The sequence below is a fragment of the Vulpes lagopus genome, chromosome X, assembly GCF_018345385.1.
Source record: "Vulpes lagopus strain Blue_001 chromosome X, ASM1834538v1, whole genome shotgun sequence".
Taxonomy (NCBI): Eukaryota; Metazoa; Chordata; class Mammalia; order Carnivora; family Canidae; genus Vulpes; species Vulpes lagopus.
Genome location: NC_054848.1, coordinates 49467006 through 49488003, shown reverse-complemented (window position 1 = coordinate 49488003; position 20998 = coordinate 49467006). Strand labels below are relative to the sequence as shown.

At 43.4% G+C, this 20998-nt stretch overlaps 1 pseudogene; it reads left to right on the top strand.

The window, feature by feature from the left end:
• Positions 1-12385: 12385 nt before the first annotated feature.
• On the top strand, positions 12386-15126 carry LOC121482532 (annotated as a pseudogene).
• The last annotated feature ends 5872 nt before the right edge of the window (positions 15127-20998 follow it).

Below are 20998 nucleotides of genomic sequence, written 5' to 3'. Positions count from 1 at the left end.
AAACATGTTAGAATGGAAGAAGAGAAGGAAACGACCTGCACAGGTAACACAGAGAGTTAATGGTAAAGCTGGGCAGAGTAGCCAGATCTCCTGCCTCCTTCTCTCCTTTGCATGATTCTGAGTAAGTGAGAAATTAACAAGGAGAGGAACAGTGGCAAATGTTCCCAGTACATTGATGAATTTTTAAAAGTATATGTGTTATAAAATAGTATCTCAGAATGTCACTAATAAAGCAGGCCCTGGAGTTCTTCATCTGATGTGATATTATTTTACAAATGAAGAAACTGAGATGCAGAGAGCCTTGGCTGGTTAGTGGTGCAGCCAGTCCCTCAACAGAGCTCTCCTTAGCTTGCCTCTTCATGGAAGCTGATCCATACAGATTTAGAAAACTTGCATACATTTAAGAAATAAATACAACAAAGCAGTTGTTCACATGATTTCTCACCTGTTCTAGTCAGAATACAAGTGCTGTGGGAACAAGCACATAAGGAAAAAGTTTAAGGAAATGAGAGAATGACTGCATCCTTTAAAACAGCATAAAGAGGAAAGAGCAAGGGCAGATGGCTTAAATGACTCATATCTACTGGAAGTTGGGGGGATAGATAACACAAGAAAACGAGAGAGGACCCTAGGTTCACATCTTGTTAGGTTTAGAAAATGGGGCTTTTAAGCATATATATACTGTTAGATATTTTCTTTTACATTCCAGAGTACATTAGAGGGTTCCATCCTTTCATTTTAGAGATGGGAAGACGGAGACCTAGTAGGGGAAGGGACTTTCTCAAGACACAGGGAGGCAGTGTGAAAGCTGGAATTTGAATCAAAGGTCATGGACTCAGCAGTCAGTGTATCTTTTTCCTTGAGTTCTGGAGGAAGCTGATGAATGTGTACTAAGAAAAGTTAGTAGAGGTACACTAGACTACTTTTATAATAGGGTTTTTCATACTAGGGTTTATAGACTTGGAGTGGAGCTTCCCTATTGTGACAGCATTTCTTTATACCTTGCACTTTTTTTATACCTTGCACTTTAAAAAAAGATTTTATGGGGGGAGGGGCAAGATGGCGGCAGAGCAGGGTCTCCAGGTCACCGGTCCTCAGCAAATTACCTAGAAAACCATCCAATCATCCTGAAAACCTACGAATTCGGCCTGAGATTTAAAGAGAGACCAGCTGGAACGCTACAGTGAGAAGAGTTCGCGCTTCTATCAAGGTAGGAAGACGGGGAAAAAGAAATAAAGAAACAAAAGGCCTCCAAGGGGGAGGGGCCCCGCGAGGAGCCGGGCTGAGGCCGGGGCGAGTGTCCCCAGGACAGGAGAGCCCCGTCCCGGAGGAGCAGGAGCTGCGCCGACCTTCCCCGCGGAAAGGGGCTCCCTGGGAATTGGAGCAGGATCCCCAGAAAGGCGGGGATGCCCTCGGGCTCCCTGGGACAGTAACAGAGGAACTGCGCCCCGGAGAGTGCGCCGAGCTCCCTAAGGGCTGCAGCGCTCGGCGGGACCCGGAGCAGCTCGGAGGGGCTCGGGCGGCGGCTCCGTGGAGGGGGCTGCGCGGCTCCGGGAACAGCTCAGCGGCGGCGGCTCGGGCGGAGGAAGAAGCTCCGCGCGGAGGGGGCTGCGCGGCTCCGGGAACAGCTCGGAGGGGCTCGGGCGGCGGCTCCGCGGAGGGGGCTGCGCGGCTCCGGGAACAGCTCAGCGGCGGCGGCTCGCGCAGAGAAAGAAGCTCCGCGCGGAGGGGGCTGCGCGGCTCCGGGAGCAGCTCGGAGGGGCTCGGGCTGCGGCTCCGCGGAGGGGGCTGCGGGGCGGGAGCGCGAATCCAACAGCGCGGGCTCCGGAGCACAGGGCGCCGGGACACAGCCCAGGATCCGGCCTCCCCCGGGACAGGCGGAGGCCGGGGGGGCCCAGGACAGCGGGGACGCTCCTGCCTGGAACTGGGCAGATCAGCGGCCCCGCCCCGGAGCCCCCAGGCCCTGCAGAAGGAGAGCCCCGGAGCTACTGCGGGGGCTGGATCCAGGGTCCCAGAGCTGCCCCCGCCACTGTGGCTTCCTCCCGGGGCCTCACGGGGTCAACAACCCCCACCGAGCCCTGCACCAGGCAGGGGCAGAGCAGCTCCCCCAAGTGCCAACACCTGAGAATCAGCACAGCAGGCCCCTCCCCCAGAAGACCAGCGAGACGGACCAGTTCCAAGGGAAGTCAAGGGACTTAAACTACACAGAATCGGAAGATACTCCCCCGTGGTTTTTTTTGTTTTTTGTTTTTTTGTTTTTGTTTTTGTTTTTTTTTTTGTTTTGTTTTGTTTTGTGCTTTTTTTTTTCTCTCTTTCTTCTTGATTTCTGATTGCTTCCCCCACCCCCCCTTTTTTCTTTTTTCTCCTTTCTTTCTTTTTCTTTCTTTTTCTTCTTTTTCCCCTATTTTTTTCTTCTTTCTCTTTTTTCTTTTTCTCTTTTCTTTCCTTCTCTCTCTTTTTCTCCTTTTCCCAATACAACTTGTTTTTGGCCACTCTGCACTGAGCAAAATGACTAGAAGGAAAACCCCTCAAAAAAAAGAATCAGAAACAGCCCACTCTCCCACAGAGTTACAAAATATGGATTACAATTCAATGTCAGAAAGCCAATTCAGAAGCACTATTTTACAGCTACTGGTGGCTCTAGAAAAAACCATAAAGGACTCAAGAGACTTCATGACTGCAGAATTTAGATCTAATCAGGCAGAAATTAAAAATCAATTAAATGAGATGCAATCCAAGCTAGAAGTCCTAACGACGAGGCTTGACGAGGTGGAAGAACGAGTGAGTGACATAGAAGACAAGTTGATGGCAAAGAGGGAAACTGAGGAAAAAAGAGACAGGCAATTAAAAGACCATGAGGATAGATTAAGGGAAATAAATGATAGCCTGAGGAAGAAAAACCTACGTTTAATTGGGGTTCCCGAGGGCGCGGAAAGGGACAGAGGGCCAGAATATGTATTTGAACAAATCCTAGCTGAAAACTTTCCGAATCTGGGAAGGGAAACAGGCATTCAGATCCAGGAAATAGAGAGATCCCCCCCTAAAATCAACAAAAACCGTTCAACACCTCGACATTTAATAGTGAAGCTTGCAAATTCCAAAGATAAGGAGAAGATCCTTAAAGCAGCAAGAGAAAAAAAGTCCCTGACTTTTATGGGGAGGAATATTAGGGTAACAGCAGACCTCTCCACAGAGACCTGGCAGGCCAGAAAGGGCTGGCAGGATATATTCAGGGTCCTAAATGAAAAGAACATGCAACCAAGAATACTTTACCCCGCAAGGCTTTCATTCAAAATGGAAGGAGAGATAAAGAGCTTCCAAGACAGGCAGGAACTGAAAGAATATGTAACCTCCAAACCAGCTCTGCAAGAAATTTTAAGGGGGACTCTTAAAATTCCCCTTTAAGAAGAAGTTCAGTGGAACAATCCACAAAAACAAGGACTGAATAGATATGATGACACTAAACTCATATCTATCAATAGTAACTCTGAATGTGAACGGGCTTAATGACCCCATCAAAAGGCGCAGGGTTTCAGACTGGATAAAAAAGCAGGACCCATCTATTTGCTGTCTACAAGAGACTCATTTTAGACAGAAGGACACCTACAACCTGAAAATAAAAGGTTGGAGAACCATTTACCATTCAAATGGTCCTCAAAAGAAAGCAGGGGTTGCCATCCTTATATCAGATAAATTAAAATTTACCCCGAAGACTATAGTGAGAGATGAAGAGGGACACTATCTCATACTCAAAGGATCTATCCAACAAGAGGACTTAACACTCCTCAATATATATGCCCCGAATGTGGGAGCTGCCAAATATTTAAACCAATTAATAACCAAACTCAAGAAATACCTTGATAATAATACACTTATACTTGGTGACTTCAATCTAGCTCTTTCTACCCTGGATAGGTCTTCTAAGCACAACATCTCCAAAGAAACGAGAGCTTTAAATGATACACTGGACCAGATGGATTTCACAGATATCTACAGAACTTTACATCCAAACTCAACTGAATACACATTCTTCTCAAGTGCACATGGAACTTTCTCCAGAATAGACCACATACTGGGTCACAAATCGGGTCTGAACCGATACCAAAAGATCAGGATAGTCCCCTGTATATTCTCAGACCATAATGCCTTGAAATTAGAACTTAATCACAACAAGAAATATGGAAGGACCACAAACACGTGGAGGTTAAGGACCATCCTGCTAAAAGATGAAAAGGTCAACCAGGAAATTAAGGAAGAATTAAAAAGATTCATGGAAACTAATGAAAATGAAGATACAACCGTTCAAAATCTTTGGGATGCAGCAAAAGCAGTCCTGAGGGGGAAATACATCGCAATACAAGCATACATTCAAAAACTGGAAAGATCTCAAATTCAAAAGCTCACCTTACACATAAAGGAACTAGAGAAAAAGCAACAAATAGACCCCACCCCCAGCAGAAGAAGAGAGTTAATTAAAATTCGAGCAGAACTCAATGATATCGAGACCAAAAGAACTGTGGAACAGATCAACAGAACCAGGAGTTGGTTCTTTGAAAGAATTAATAAGATAGATAAACCATTAGCCAACCTTATTAAAAAGAAGAGAGAGAAGACTCAAATTAATAAAATCATGAATGAGAAAGGGGACATCACTACCAACACCAAGGAAATACAAACGATTTTAAAAACATATTATGAACAGCTGTACGCCAATAAATTAGGAAATCTAGAAGAAATGGACGCATTCCTGGAAAGCCACAAACTACCAAAACTGGAGCAGGAAGAAATAGAAAACCTGAACAGGCCAATAACCAGGGAGGAAATTGAAGCAGTCATCAAAAACCTCCCAAGACACAAGAGTCCAGGGCCAGATGGCTTCCCAGGGGAATTCTATCAAACGTTTAAAGAAGAAATCATACCTATTCTACTAAAGCTGTTTGGAAAGATAGAAAGAGATGGAGTACTTCCAAATTCATTCTATGAGGCCAGCATCACCTTAATTCCGAAACCAGACAAAGACCCCACCAAAAAGGAGAATTACAGACCAATATCCCTGATGAACATGGATGCAAAAATTCTCAACAAGATACTAGCCAATAGGATCCAACAACACATTAAGAAAATTATTCACCATGACCAAGTAGGATTTATCCCTGGGACACAAGGCTGGTTCAACATTCGTAAAACCATCAATGTGATTCATCATATCAGCAAGAGAAAAACCAAGAACCATATGATACTCTCATTAGATGCAGAGAAAGCATTTGACAAAATACAGCATCCATTCCTGATCAAAACCCTTCAGAGTGTTGGGATAGAGGGAACGTTCCTCGACATCTTAAAAGCCATCTACGAAAAGCCCACAGCAAATATCATTCTCAATGGGGAAGCACTGGGAGCCTTTCCCCTAAGATCAGGAACAAGACAGGGATGTCCACTCTCACCACTGCTGTTCAACATAGTTCTGGAAGTCCTCGCCTCAGCAATCAGACAACAAAAAGACATTAAAGGCATTCAAATTGGCAAAGAAGAAGTCAAACTCTCCCTCTTCGCCGATGACATGATACTCTACATAGAAAACCCAAAAGCCTCCACCCCCAGATTGCTAGAACTCATACAGCAATTTGGTAGCGTGGCAGGATACAAAATCAATGCCCAGAAATCAATGGCATTTCTATACACTAACAATGAGACTGAAGAAAGAGAAATTAAGGAGTCAATCCCATTTACAATTGCACCCAAAAGCATAAGATACCTAGGAATAAACCTAACCAAAGAGGTAAAAGATCTATACCCTAAAAACTATAGAACACTTCTGAAAGAAATTGAGGAAGACACAAAGAGATGGAAAAATATTCCATGCTCATGGATTGGCAGAATTAATATTGTAAAAATGTCAATGTTACCCAGGGCAATTTATACGTTTAATGCAATCCCTATCAAAATACCATGGGCTTTCTTCAGAGAGTTAGAACAAATTATTTTAAGATTTGTGTGGAATCAGAAAAGACCCCGAATAGCCAGGGGAATTTTAAAAAAGAAAACCTTAGCTGGGGGCATCACAATGCCAGATTTCAGGTTGTATTACAAAGCTGTGGTCATCAAGACAGTGTGGTACTGGCACAAAAACAGACACATAGATCAATGGAACAGAATAGAGAACCCAGAAGTGGACCCTGAAATGTACGGTCATCTAATATTCGATAAAGGAGGAAAGACTATCCATTGGAAGAAAGACAGTCTCTTCAATAAATGGTGCTGGGAAAATTGGACATCCACATGCAGAAGAATGAAACTGGACCACTCTCTTTCACCATACACAAAGATAAACTCAAAATGGATGAGAGATCTAAATGTGAGACAAGATTCCATCAAAATCCTAGAGGAGAACACAGGCAACACCCTTTTTGAACTTGGCCACAGTAACTTCTTGCAAGATACATCCACGAAGGCAAAAGAAACAAAAGCAAAAATGAACTATTGGGACTTCATCAAGATAAGAAGCTTTTGCACAGCAAAGGATACAGTCAACAAAACTAAAAGACAACCTACAGAATGGGAGAAGATATTTGCAAATGACATATCAGATAAAGGGCTAGTTTCCAAAATCTATAAAGAACTTATTAAACTCAACCCCAAAGAAACAAACAATCCAATCATGAAATGGGCAAAAGACATGAAGAGAAATCTCACAGAGGAAGACATGGACATGGCCAACATGCACATGAGAAAATGCTCTGCATCACTTGCCATCAGGGAAATACAAATCAAAACCACAATGAGATACCACCTCACACCAGTGAGAATGGGGAAAATTAACAAGGCAGGAAACAACAAATGTTGGAGAGGATGCGGAGAAAAGGGAACCCTCTTACACTGTTGGTGGGAATGTGAACTGGTGCAGCCACTCTGGAAAACTGTGTGGAGGTTCCTCAAAGAGTTAAAAATAGACCTGCCCTACGACCCAGCAATTGCACTGTTGGGGATTTACCCCAAAGATTCAGATGCAATGAAACGTCGGGACACCTGCACCCCGATGTTTCTATCAGCAATGGCCACAATAGCCAAACTGTGGAAGGAGCCTCGGTGTCCATCGAAAGATGAATGGATAAATAAGATGTGGTTTATGTATACAATGGAATATTACTCAGCAATTAGAAACGACAAATACCCACCATTTGCTTCAACGTGGATGGAACTGGAGGGTATTATGCTGAGTGAAATAAGTCAATCGGAGAAGGACAAACAGTGTATGTTCTCATTCATTTGGGGAATATGAATAATAGTGAAAGGGAATATAAAGGAAGGGAAAAGAAATGTTGGGAAATATCAGGAAGGGAGACAGAACATAAAGACTCCTAACTCGGGGAAACGAACTAGGGGTGGTGGAAGGGGAGGAGGGCGGGTGTTGGAGGGGAATGGGTGACGGGCACTGAGGTGGACACTTGACGGGATGAGCACTGGGTGTTTTTCTGTATGTTGGTAAATTAAACACCAATAAAAGTTAATTTAAAAAAAAAAAAAAAAGATTTTATTTTTTTATTTTAGACACAGAGAGAGCATGAATGGGGAAAGGGGCAGGGAGAAGAAGCAGAGGGAAACGCAGATGCAGGGATCCATCCCAGGACCCTGGGATCCAGACCTGAGCTAAGGCAGATGCTTAACCAACTGAGCTACCCAGGCACCCCACCCTGCACTTTCATTTGGGGGATTTAAGTCAGTGACATTGGGTAGGTGAGAAAGGGCAGAGGAGCAAGAAAGTTCAGTGACACAAGCCATCACAAATAGCAAGAATCTGAGATGAAACATTGTCTGAAAATACTGGGCATAATCCATGTAGGCAGATGTAAATTATATGCTATAATCACCCACAATTCCCATCTCCTAAGGGAATCCTGAGTAAGTCTTCAATTACTTCCTACACACACATTATAAGAATTATTAGGCCAGATTAATTGAAGAGATAGAGAACATAAACATATCTGAAACATTGTGAAAATGAGATTACCTATCCCTGCTCCCAATTTACCGGTTGATCCTAGACAAGTCATTTACAATTTCTGATCTTCAGTTTTCCCATATACCATATGTGGACCCTTCTAACTCTAACAACCTATGGTTCTCTTCTATTCTTCACTGTCTCAATGAATGGCACTGCCTTATTATCCAGCTTAAAAATTCAGAAGTCATTTTAGATGCCCTATCTTTCCCTCCATAATTCTTTATCCAATCTATGAGCAAATCATACCAGTTCTACATCCAATAATATGTATATTTTTTAAAGATTTTATTTATTTATTCATGAGAGACACACACACACACAAGGAGAGAGAGAGAGGCAAAGATACAGGCAGAAGAAGCAGGCTCCATGCAGGGAGTCTGATGTGGGACTCAATCCCGGGTCTCCAGGATCAGGCCCCGGGCTGAAGGCAGAGCTAAACTGCTGAGCCATCCGGGCCGCCCCAATAGTATGTTTCTAATCAGTCTGTTTTTCTTCATATCTACTGTTATGACCCAAATCCAAGCCACCATAATCTATTTCCTGGATAACTGCAATAGCCCTTTGATGGTTTTCCTGCTTCCACTCTTGACCCAGTAAAATGTATTATTCTCACAGCAGTCAAAGTGATCTTTAAAAAGTAGATCATAGGGTGGCTAGGTGGCTCAGTCAGCTAAGTGTTTGAGTTTGGCACAGGTCATGATCTCAGGGTCCTTGAAATAGAGCCCTGCATTGGGCTCCACACTTAGTGGGAGGTCTGCTTGTTCCTCTGTCCCTCCCCCTATTTATGCTCATGTTCTTTCTCTCTCAAATAAATAAAATCTTAAAAAATAAAAATAGAAATAAAAATAAAAACTAGATCATGCTACTCTACTACTTAAAACCCTCAATGGATGCCATTTTAATTAAAGTAAAATCCAAACTTCTCAGTAGGGTTTATAAGATATTGTCTCTATCTCCTCAATCTACTACTGTTCCCCTAAATCAGCCAGAGTCCTGCCTACTTTCTGCCATAGGTCAAGCATGTTTCTTCCTCAGAACCATTACACTTGCTCTTCCCTCTGCCTGGAATACTCTTTCTCCTCCAGATCATTGCGTGGCTGATTCCTTTTTAGGAATTCCTTTTCAGTGTCATCTCTGAAGATAACCCTTCCCTGGGCATCCTACTTAAAATATTCTCCCTTCTGACACTACTGTAATTCCATTACCTTCTTCTAATTTGTTTATTGGCTTTATCTTCACCTAAAATTATCATATTTATTTTTTTCCTTTTCTGTGATTATTGTCTTGTTCCTCCCACTAGAATGTAAACATCATGAGGACAGGAAACTTAGGAAAGCAGTAAAACATAGTGGTTAGGGGCATGGCTTCCAGAGCTAGACTGTCTAAATTCAAATCTCAGTTCTGCCACTTATTAGCTGAGTGACTCTGGGAAAGCTACCTAACTTCCCTATGCCTTAGCCTCCTTTTCTATTAAATTGGGATAATAACAGTAATGCTTCTTTGAGTTATCTGAATTATATGTAAAGCACTAGTATCTAGGAGAGTGACTAGCATGTAGTAGGTGCCCAGGAAATATTTGAAGGCTGACTGCATGAATGAATCTTTGATGACTCCTACTGCTTCCCTCTTTTCCTGTCTAGCTTCCTTTGGGAAGCTATACTCTGACTATAACCCTGCCCTCTGCCCAGGACTGTTTGTTCTCCTCTTATGTATACTCACAGAACCCAGATTTCTTCCAATCCCTAATTGCTGGGTATAGCTATATATTTGTGTGTGATTTTTGTAATATAACTGGTCTCTCTCCAAAAAAACTGCAAGCTTGCTGAGGGCAGGGCCTATGTCTGTTGTATTTACTATGGGATCCCTGCTGCATAGCATAATGCCTGATGTAATATGTACATAATCAATATTTTTTAGCTGAATGACCCAAAAACATTGGTTCATTTTTCTTTTTTTTTCTTTTTTTTTTAATTTTTTTTTAAATTATTTATTTATGATAGTCACAGAGAGAGAGAGAGAGGTAGAGACACAGGCAGAGGGAGAAGCAGGCTCCATGCACCGGGAGCCCGACGTGGGATTCGATCCCGGGTCTCCAGGATCGCGCCCTGGGCCAAAGGCAGGCGCCAAACCGCTGCGCCACCCAGGGATCCCCTCATTTTTCTTTTAGGAATGCTAATTAAGAAACATGGTTTGAGAAATTTAGTAAGTACTTTGCAGCACTTTTTGAAAGACAATTCAGTTTTAAAGTTGTTGCATCTCTGTCTCCTCTCTTGGTTCAGTTCAGTATTGAAGCACAGGAAAAGATATATGAATTCAAACATTTTGGCCTCTACTCAAATCTTTTTTTTTTTTTTTTTTTTTTTTTTTTTTTTTTTACGCCTCTACTCAAATCTTAATCTATTCCATGAAAGTATCATGTCAACAAGTAACTGGCTGACTTCTCCTTTGCTAATTCCTTGCATTTTTAAAAATATTTTATTTATTTATTCATGAGACAGAGAGAGAGAGAGGCAGAGACACAGGCAGAGGGAGAAGCAGGCTTCACACAGGGAGCCTGACGTGGGACTCGATCCCAGATCTCCAGGATCACACACTGGGCCAAAGGCAGCACTAAACTGCTGAGCTACCTGGGCTGCCCAATTCCTTGCATTTTAATGGTATTCACCTCAACATTCCTTGCCCTCCTTACCTCTTTCTTACCAATAAGGACAATGCTGGTCCTGATGGGACTAAGTTTCCTTTTCCACCACCTCAAATCAGTTATTCTAATAAAATAATGCATCAGAATTTACTGCTAGCACAGCGCCTAAATATTCTCTCATCTATTACAGACTCCTAATGAATGGAGAGTTATTGAACATTTACTATAGGAAGGCTACCAACTTGGCTTGAAGGTATTTTTTAAAGTACTATTTCAGGAGAAGTGGCAGAAGGCTATAATTTCTTTCTATTCCCCTTTCTTATCTTCAACATTTTTCCTTCCCTTCCTTGCTAGTCTGGTTTCTTACAAAGTAAGAGCAGGTGAAATATCTGTTATTAAAGAGATCAAGAAGCCAAGATAGACTCATAGAAATTAAGAGGCTTATGAACCCTTTCCTTAATTGGACACCTTGATTGTTACAAATAGCACAAACCTTCCAAAAAAAGCTCTAGGTGCTTCCAAGATCTTTCCTCCTAGATTAACTGTCATCTCCTTGTAATGTCAATGGATTGGAAGCATAGGACATACTTGGCCCTCTGTAGGCTCCCCATGTTGGAGTATACCATCTGGCTGAAGTAAGAGACATTTGGATTCCATGGGGACTGCAGCAGCTTGATACAGGCAGTGTGGGGCTTTAGGAAGAGCAAAAGGCCCTGAGTTAGGAGTCTAGTTTCTGTGTCAGGGTGGGTGACTTTGGACAAGTCCTTTGCCTCTCTTGGCTTTTTTCTTCATCTGCAAAATGGGGCTTTACTGAGGCTTGAGAGACAAGATATCTGCAAAATTACTTTCAAAATTATACTGTAAAGCTATTAACACATTTAATTTAAACAGATGCAAAGCCACATCTAGACCCTTACCAGATATGTGAACAGAGAGTGAGGTTAAGATTCTAAGAGTAAGGGATCCCTGGGTGGCGCAGCAGTTTAGCGCCTGCCTTTGGCCCAGGGCGCGATCCTGGAGACCCGGGATCGAATCCCACATCGGGCTCCTGGTGCATGGAGCCTGCTTCTCCCTCTGCCTGTGTCTCTGCCTCTCTCTCTCTCTCTGTGACTATCATAAAAAAAAGATTCTAAGAGTAAGTGGATAGTGAACGAAGAAACATTAGTTTTAAAACCTCTAAGGAAATTCCTGAATTGCTTCCCACACATCACCATACATACCTTCCATTTCTCTTCAAACCACAGTTAACTCATATTCAATTTATGTTTGATATAGATACATACATCTAGGACCCCATTTTGCTTTTATCTCCATATTTTTCAAACATAATCCCTTCCTTAATCTACAATTAACTTGGTCCAACCTGAGCCTAGGCTCTAGCTTTGTACCTTACCATGTTGTCTTGGGCCAAGCCACTTTCCCTATATGAGTCAGTTTTCTTCCCTATAAAAGGGGGTTAATCTACTTACCACCTTCATAGTAATTGTAAAGATGAAATGAGGGCCTGCACATGTAGCTATCAGCACATTAGCTGATACAGGCCAGGAAGTTACACAGACTTGTTCCCTTCACCCTCCGCTTATAAGATGGGTCTGGGGCAAATTCTTGCCTCTAGATTTTATGGTAGGGTAGCTCAGATCCACAGTCTTTGTGGCCAACTAAATGAATAGTCTTCAAATGCTTGCTAGTGGCCCTATATGACAGACATCTTCAAGACCATCAAAAAAGTATTAGGGGGCAAGATGGCGGAAGAGTAGGGTCCCCAAGTCCCCTGTCCTCACCAACTTACCTAGATAAGTTTCAAATCATCCTGAAAACCTACAAATTCGTCCTGATATTTAAAGAGAGAACAGCTGGAATGCTACAGTGAGAAGAGTTGGCACTTCTATCAAGGTAGGAAGACAGAAAAAAATAAAGAAATAAAAAAGCATCCAAGGGGGAGGGCCCCTGCGAGGAGCCAGGCTAAGGCCTCTTGGAGAGTGCCCCTAGGACAGAAAAGCCCAGTCCCGGAGAAGCAGAAATGTTACCAATCTTCCCGCACAGAAAGGCACTCCAGGGAACTCGGGCAGGATCCCAGGAGGGGGAGGGATGCACTCAGGCTCCCAGGGGCACTAACAGAGGAACTGTGCCCCGGGGGAGAGCATGCCACACACCACGGGTCCAGCTCCCTAAAGGGCTGGAGTGAATGCCTGGCAGGGCCCCGGGAGCAGCTCAGGCAGTGGTTCAGGTAGCAGCTCCGGGAGCACGATTCCAGCAGTGCAGGCCCCGGAGTCAAGGGTGCTTGGGGACACAGCCCAAGATCCTGCACTCCCCCCAGGACAGGCAGAGGCCAGGAGGGCCCAGGACAGCGAGGATGCTCTTGCTGCCAGGCGGCCCCAAGCTCTGCAGATCGGCACCCGGGGCATCCAGGCCCCTGCAGACTGGGAGCTGCATAGTTACTGCAAGAGCTGACTCCAGAGCAGGATTGCTGGCCGCTGCCACTGTTGTTCTCCTGGTATCACCTTGTACCTGGGACTAAGCAGGGGCCTCAAACAGCTCCCACTGAACTGTGCACCTGTCAAGGGGGCTGGGCAGCTCCCCCAGGTGCACACACCTGAGAATCAGCACAGCAGGCCCCTCCCTTAGAAGACCAGCTGGAAAGACAGGGGAAAAGCAAAGCAAGTTATTGACCAAGCAGTGCTGGAAAGTTCCAGGGGGACGTCAAGGGATTTACAGTATATAGAATCAGAGGATATTCCCCCTTGTTTTTTGTTTTCTGTTTGTCCCCCCCCCCCTTTTTTTTCCTCTTTTTTTCTGCTTTTTCCAGTACAACTTGTTTTTGGCCACTCTGCACTGAGCAAAATGACTAGAAGGAAAAACTCCCCACAAAAGAAAGAATCAGAAACAGTACTCTCGGCGCTGGCTTTGTACGTGGAGCCACCTGCCGGTCCTTTCACAACCGGCGGCGCCAGTGCCCTGGCGCTGGGCCCAAGCTGAGGCTGGCGCTTCACGGCTGACTGTCCGCATCATGAGCCTGGCGGGCTTCCCCCGCACACCGGCGGGGCTGGGGCTGTGAGGGCCGCGGTTCTGGACTGAAGTTGCCGCGTCCAGCCAGGCGTGCCGCCCAGTCCCATGGAGCTGGAGGTGGTGGGGACAGCTGGCCGCCGACATTCATCAAGCGCTTCGATACAAGGAGCTGAAGTTGCCTTCCTACAAAGGCCAGTCCCCTCAACTAAGTCTCAGAAGGTATTTGGCTGACCTGATTGCCATTGTGAGCAATCGCTTCACCCTCTGCCCTTCTTCCCGACATCTTGCTATTTGCTGGACTTATTTATGGATCGATATGATATCTCTATCCAGCAGCTGCATTTAGTTGTACTTTCCTGTCTGCTTTTAGAAAGTAAATCTGAGGATCCCTGGGTGGCAGCGGTTTAGCGCCTGCCTTTGGCCCAGGGCGTGATCCTGGAGACCCGGGATCGAATCCCACGTCAGGCTCCCAGTGCATGGAGCCTGCTTCTCCCTCTGCCTGTGTCTCTGCCTCTCTCTCTCTCTCTCTCTCTCTCTCTCTCTGTGTGTGTGTGTGTGTGTGTGTGACTATCATAAATAAATAAAAATTTTTAAAAAAAGAAAGTAAATCTGAAGAAAAAGAAGATAGCGTGCCTAAGCTGGAACAGCTCAACAGCCTGGGTTGTATGACTAATATGAATCTAGTATTAACAAAGCAATAATTGCTACATATGGAACTGTTATTATTAGAAACCTTTCAGTGGAACCTCTGCCTTCCAACAGCTGCTCATTTCATGGAGTATTATCTATCTGAAGCAGTACACGAAACAGATCTTCATGATGGCTGGCCGATGATTTGCTTGGAAAAAACGAAACTCTACATGGCCAAGTATGCAGATTATTTCCTGGAAGTATCTTTGCAAGATTATGCCTTTCTAAATTATGCACCTTCTTTAGTAGCTGCTGCATGTGTGGCTTCTTCAAGGATTATACTTCCTCTTTCTCCAAAGTGGCCCACAAGACTGCATCATCTTACTGCTTACTCCTGGGATTTTTTTTAGTGCAGTGCATTGAACGGCTATTGATCACACATGATAACGATGTGAAAGAGGCCAACAAACAGAGAGGACAGGCAGGGTCCCAGCCAGCGCAGCTGAGTGTGCTGCAGTCAGCCTCCCAGCCCTCATGGCCGGTTCACTTTCAGCAGCCCCACTATCTCCATCAGATCCACCACACCTCGATGCAGTACCGCCATCCTGTAGCAGAACAGCCGAGCTGCCAGCAGATTGGATCTACCACACACACCTCATCTTACACACTACAGACGTGTCCTTCTGGCTTCCAAACCAGTGTTCAGGGCCTCGGGCATGTGCAGACTGGTGTTGGGATGTCACTGGCAATACTAGTAGAAGTGAAGCCCTGTCTGAATGTTTCTTATAACCAGAGTTATCAGATAAATGAACATTACCCTTGCATTACTCCATGCTTTGAAAGGTGATTTTATGTGAAGATAATTCCTGACCCAGACTGTTCTGTGACTTGAAGCTCTGGGGAAAGCTTTTTGTAAACTTCTCTTCAAAAAGGAAAGGGATTCAGATTGCATCAGAACTCTTCAGAAACCAGCATCAGGAAGACAGAATTTCCCTTTCAGTGCACCACGAATACCTGGGAGGACTGAACAAACACTGCAAACACTTTAACAGTATGTATATCAAATCCTGTTAAAACACATCCCTGTGTGACAAAAATTTTAAGCCCTGGCTGATGGTCCAAATATTTCAAAAATATTCAATACAATAGAAAATTTGGACAGACTCTAAATTGCCATTTTGAGATTTGACCTGTGATGGGCTCTGGGCCTAATGTTTGCTTATACATCAGAAACTAATGTTTATCTGTGGACTTGCCAAATCATCTTTTTATGAAGGAAAGTTACAGTATTAATTTTTGAAGAGGTCTTTTATTTCTTTTTAATTCTGCAGTTTTGAGTTACATTTTTGATCTACAAATGAATTGTTGACTAATTTTAAACTCATGAATTGTATGCTATACCAATCTGTGCAGTAAAAAAATTTTTAGATGAATTATAACTTCCTATCACAGTATGTAGGTATCTGTATTTATGTCCTAAAATTAAGGGTGGAGTAGATCTCTTCAAATCATGGTCATAAATTTTCATTGTTTTTTTCACCCTAAGTGATCAACCTCAAATCTTTAGGATTAAAACACATTTAACTAAAAACAAAACAACAACAACAAAAAAAACACATTTAACTCAGGGAATTTGTACCACTTGGAAACATTTAACTGTAATGCAACATGCTTTGGGAATGTTATAGTATGAACTACATGTATAACATAGATTAAAATACACCTGCTAAGATGTGTTTTCAACTGAGAATATAATTGTACCTTAGAATGAATGAAGTGGTTCCTATCACTCATAATCTATACATAGGTTTTGCATTTCACAGTGAAATCAATGATTTCTACTCAGATTTGATATTACACTCAAAGTTTTTTCAAGGAAGGCATAACTGTAAAATGTCAGTACTAGAATAAAGTCCGGTGGGTTTATCTTGAAGTGGAATGTGGCCAGGGTAGTTCTCAGGTTGTTCTAGAGCAGCACTTTGTTCCATGGAGGAGAAGTTCTATAAGCAGCCTTGCAATCCAGCCAGTCTGTGTATCAGGCAAAGGCCACTTGCATATATTGGCCCCAGAACTGCCGTGGGACATTTCACTGTGTGGGTAATGAGTGAAAGACGCAATAAGAAGTCATTACAGGGAATTCAGCAAGATGGCGGAAGAGCAGGGTCCCCAAATCACCTGTCCCGACCAAATTACATAGATAACCTTCAAATCATCCTGAAAATCTATGAATTCAACCTGAGATTTAAAGAGAGAACAGCTGAAATGCTACAGTAGAAGACTTTGTGCTTCTATCAAGGTAGGAAGACGGGGGGGGGGGGGAATAAAGAATCAAAAGGCATCCAAGGGGGAGAGGCCCCGCAATGAGCCGGGCTGAGGCCGGGGTGAGTGCCCCCAGGACAGGAAAGCTCCCTCCCAGAGAAGCAGGAGCTTCACCAATCTTCCCCGGTGGAAAGGCACCTGCAGGGAGTTAGAGCAGGACCCAGGAGGGCGGGGATGCCCTCAGGCTCTCTGGAACACTAACAGACACCTGCGGTGCGTGCAGGGGAGTGCTCTGAGCTCCCTAAAGGGCTGCAGCCCAGGCTCGGCTGGACCTGGGAGCAGCTGGGAGGGGCTCAGGCGGCGGCTCCGCGGAGGGGGCTGCACGGCCCCGGGAGCGCAAATCCAACAGCACAGGCCTGGGAGAAAAGGGCGCCGGGGACACAGCCCAGGATCCGACCTCCCCCAGGGACAGGCAGAGGCCAGGAAGGCCCAGGACAGCAAGGACTCTCCTGCCCCAAGCTGAGCAGATCAGCGCCCCGCCCTGGGAGCATCCAGGCCCTGCAGACGGAGAGGTCCGTAGTTACTGCGGGAACTGAACCCAGGACTCCAGACCAGGCCGCCGCCACTGTGGTTCCTCCTGCTAAGGTCTCACGGGGTAAAAAACCCGCACTGAGCCCTTCACCAAGGCAGGGGGCTGAGCAACATCCCCAAGTGCTAACACCTGAAAATCAGCACAACAGGCCCCTCCCCCAGAATACCAGCTAGACAGACAAGTTCCAGACAAAGTCAAGGGACATAAAGTATACAGAATCAGAAGATACTCCCCCATGTTTTCCTTTCTTTTCTTTCTTTGTTTTTTTTTTTTCTTTTTGATTTCTGTTTGCTTCCCCCACCCTTTTTTTCCTTTCTTTCTTTTTCTTTATCTTTTACTTCTCTTTTTTTTTTTTCTTCCTTTTTTCTTTTTTCTTTTTCTCTTTTCTTTCCTTCTTTCTCTCCTCTCTTTTTCTCCTTTTCCCAATACAACTTGATTTTGGCCACTCTGCACTGAACAAAATGACTAGAAGGAAAACCTTACCTAAAAAGAAAAAATCAGAAACACTCCACTCTCCCACAAACATACAAAATCTGGATTACAATTCAATGTCAGAAAGCCAATTCAGAAGCACAATGATAAAGCTACTGGTGGCTCAAGAAAAAAGCATAAAGGACTCAAGAGACTACATGACTGCAGAATTTAGATCTAACCAGGAAGAAATTAAAAATCAATTAAATGAGATGCAATCCAAACTAGAAGTACTAACGACGAGGATTAACGAGGTGGAAGAACGAGTCAGTGACATAGAAGACAAGTTGATGGCAAACAGGGAAACTGAGGACAAAAGAGACAAACAATTAAAAGACTATGAGGGGGATCCCTGGGTGGCGCAGTGGTTTGGCGCTTGCCTTTGGCCCAGGGCGCGATCCTGGAGACCCGGGATCGAATCCCACATCAGGCTCCCAGTGCATGGAGCCTGCTTCTCCCTCTGCCTATGTCTCTGCCTCTCTCTCTCTCTCTCTCTCTCTCTCTGTGACTATCATAAATAAATAAAAATTTAAAAAAAAAGTTTAAAATAAATAAATAAATAAATAAAAGACTATGAGGATAGATTAAGGGAAATAAATGACAGCCTGAGGAAGAAAAACATACGTTTAATTGGGCTTCCCGAGGGCACCAAAAGGGACAGAGGTCCAGAATATGTATTTGAACAAATCATAGTTGAAAACTTTCCTAATCTGGGAAGGGAAACAGGCATTCAGATCCAGGAAACAGAGAGATCCCCCGCTAAAATCAATAAAAACCGTTCAACACCCAGACATTTAATAGTTAAGCTTGCAAATCCCAAAGATAAACAGAAGATCCTTAAAGCACCAAGAGAGAAGAAATCCCTGACTTTCAAGGGGAGAAGTATTAGGGTAACAGCAGACCTCTCCACAGAGACCTGGCAGGCCAGAAAGGGCTGGCAGGATATATTCAGGGTCCTAAATGAGAAAAAAATGCAACCAAGAATACTTTATCCAGCAAGGCTCTAAGTCAGAATGGAAGGAGGGAAAAAGAGCTTCCAAGACAGGCAGGAACTGAAAGAATATGTGAACTCCAAACGAGCTCTGCAAGTAATTTTAAGGGGGACTCTTAAAATTCTACTTTAAGAAGAAGTACAATGGAACAATCCACAAAAACAAGTACTGATTAGACATCATGATAGCACTAAACTCATATCTTTCTGAACGTGAACGGGCTTAATGACCCCATCAAAAGGCACAGGGTGTCAGACTGGATAAAAAAACCAGGACCCATCTATTTGCTGTCAACAAGAGACTCACTTTAGACATAAGGACATCTATGGCCTGAAAATAAAAGGTTGGAGAACCATGTACCATTCAAATGGTCCTCAAAAGAAAGCAGGGGTAGCCATCCTTATATCAGATAAACTAAAATTTACCCTGAAGAATGTAGTGAGAGATAAAGAGGGACACAATATCATACTTAAAGGATCTATCCAACAAGAGGACATAACAATCCTCAATATATATATGTGGTAGCTGCCAAATATATCAATCAATTAATAACCAAAGTTAAGACATACTTAAATAATAGTACACTTATACTTGGTGACTTCAATCTAGTGCTTTCTACACTCGATAGGTCTTCTAAGCACAACATCTGCCAAGAAATAAGAGCTTTAAATGATACACTGGACCAGATGTATTTCACAGATATCTACAGAACTTTACATCCAAACTCAACTGAATATACATTCTTCTCAAGTGCACATGGAACTTTCGCCAGAATAGACCACATACTGGGACACAAATCGGGTATTAACTGATACCAAAAGATTGGGATCATCCCCTCCATATTCTCAGACCATAATGCCTTGAAATTAGAACTAAAACACAACAAGAAGTTTGGAAGGACTTCAAACACGTGGAGGTTAAGGACCATCCTGCTAAAAGATGAAAGGGTCAACAAGGAAATTAAGGAATTTAAAAGATTCATGGAAACTAATGAGAATGAAGATACAACCATTCAAAATCTTTGGGATGCAGCAAAAGCAGTCCTGAGGGGGAAATACTTCGCAATACAAGCATCCACTCAAAAACTGGAAAGAACTCAAATATAAAAGCTAAACTTACACCTAAAGGAGCTAGAGAAAAAACAGCAAATAGATCCTACACCCAGCAGAATAAAGAGTTAATAAAGATTCGAGCAGAACTCAATGAAATCGAGATCAGAAGAACTGTGGAATAGATCAACAAAGCCAGGAGTTGGTTCTTTGAAAGAATTAATAAGATAAATAAACCATTTGCGAGCCTTATTAAAAAGAAGAGAGAGAAGACTGAAATTAATAAAATCATGAATGAGAAACGAGAGATCACTACCAACACCAAGGAAATACAAGAGATTTTAAAAACATATTATGAACAGCTATACGCCAATAAATTAGGCTATCTATAAGAAATGGTTGCATTTCTGGAAAGGCACAAATTACCAAAACTGGAACAGGAAGAAATAGAAAATCTGAACAGTCCAATAACCAGGGAGGAAATTGAAGCAGTGATCAAAAACGTCCCAAGACACAAAAGTCTAGGGACAGATGGCTTCCCAGGGGAATTCTATCAAACGTTTAAAGAAGAAACCATACCTATTCTACTAAAGCTGTTTGGAAAGATAGAAAGAGATGGAGTACTTCTAAATTCACTCTATGAGGCCAGCATCACCTTAATTCCAAAACCAAAGACCCCACCAAAAAGGAGAATTACAGACCAATATCCCTGAAGAATGGATGCAAAAATTCTCAACAAGATACTAGCCAATAGGATCGAACAGAACATTAAGAAAATTATTCATCATGACCAAGTAGGATTTATTCCCAGGACTCATATCAGCAAGAGAAAAACCAAGAACCATATGATCCTCTCATTAGATGCAGAGAAAGCATTTGACAAAATACAGCACCCATTCCTGATCAAAACTCTTCAGAGTGTAGGGATAGAGGGAGCGTTCCTCAACATCTTAAAAGTCATCTACGAAAAGCCCACAGCAAATAAAATTCTCAATGGGGAAGCACTAGGAGCCTTTCCCCTAAGATCAAGAACAAGACAAGAATGTCCATTCTCACCACTGCTATTCAACAGAGTACTGGAAGTCCTAGCCTCAGCAATCAGGCAACAAGAAGACATTAAAGGCATTCGAATTGGCAAAGAAGAAGTCAAACTTTCCCTCTTCGCCGATGACATGATACTCTAGCTAGAAAACCCAAAATCCTCCACTCCAAGATTGTAGAGCTCATACAGCAATTTGGCAGTGTGGCAGGATACAAAATCCATGCCCAGAAGTCAGTGGCATTTCTATACACTAACAATGAGACTGAAGAAAGAGAAATTAAGGAGTCAGTCCCATGTACAATTGCACCCAAAAG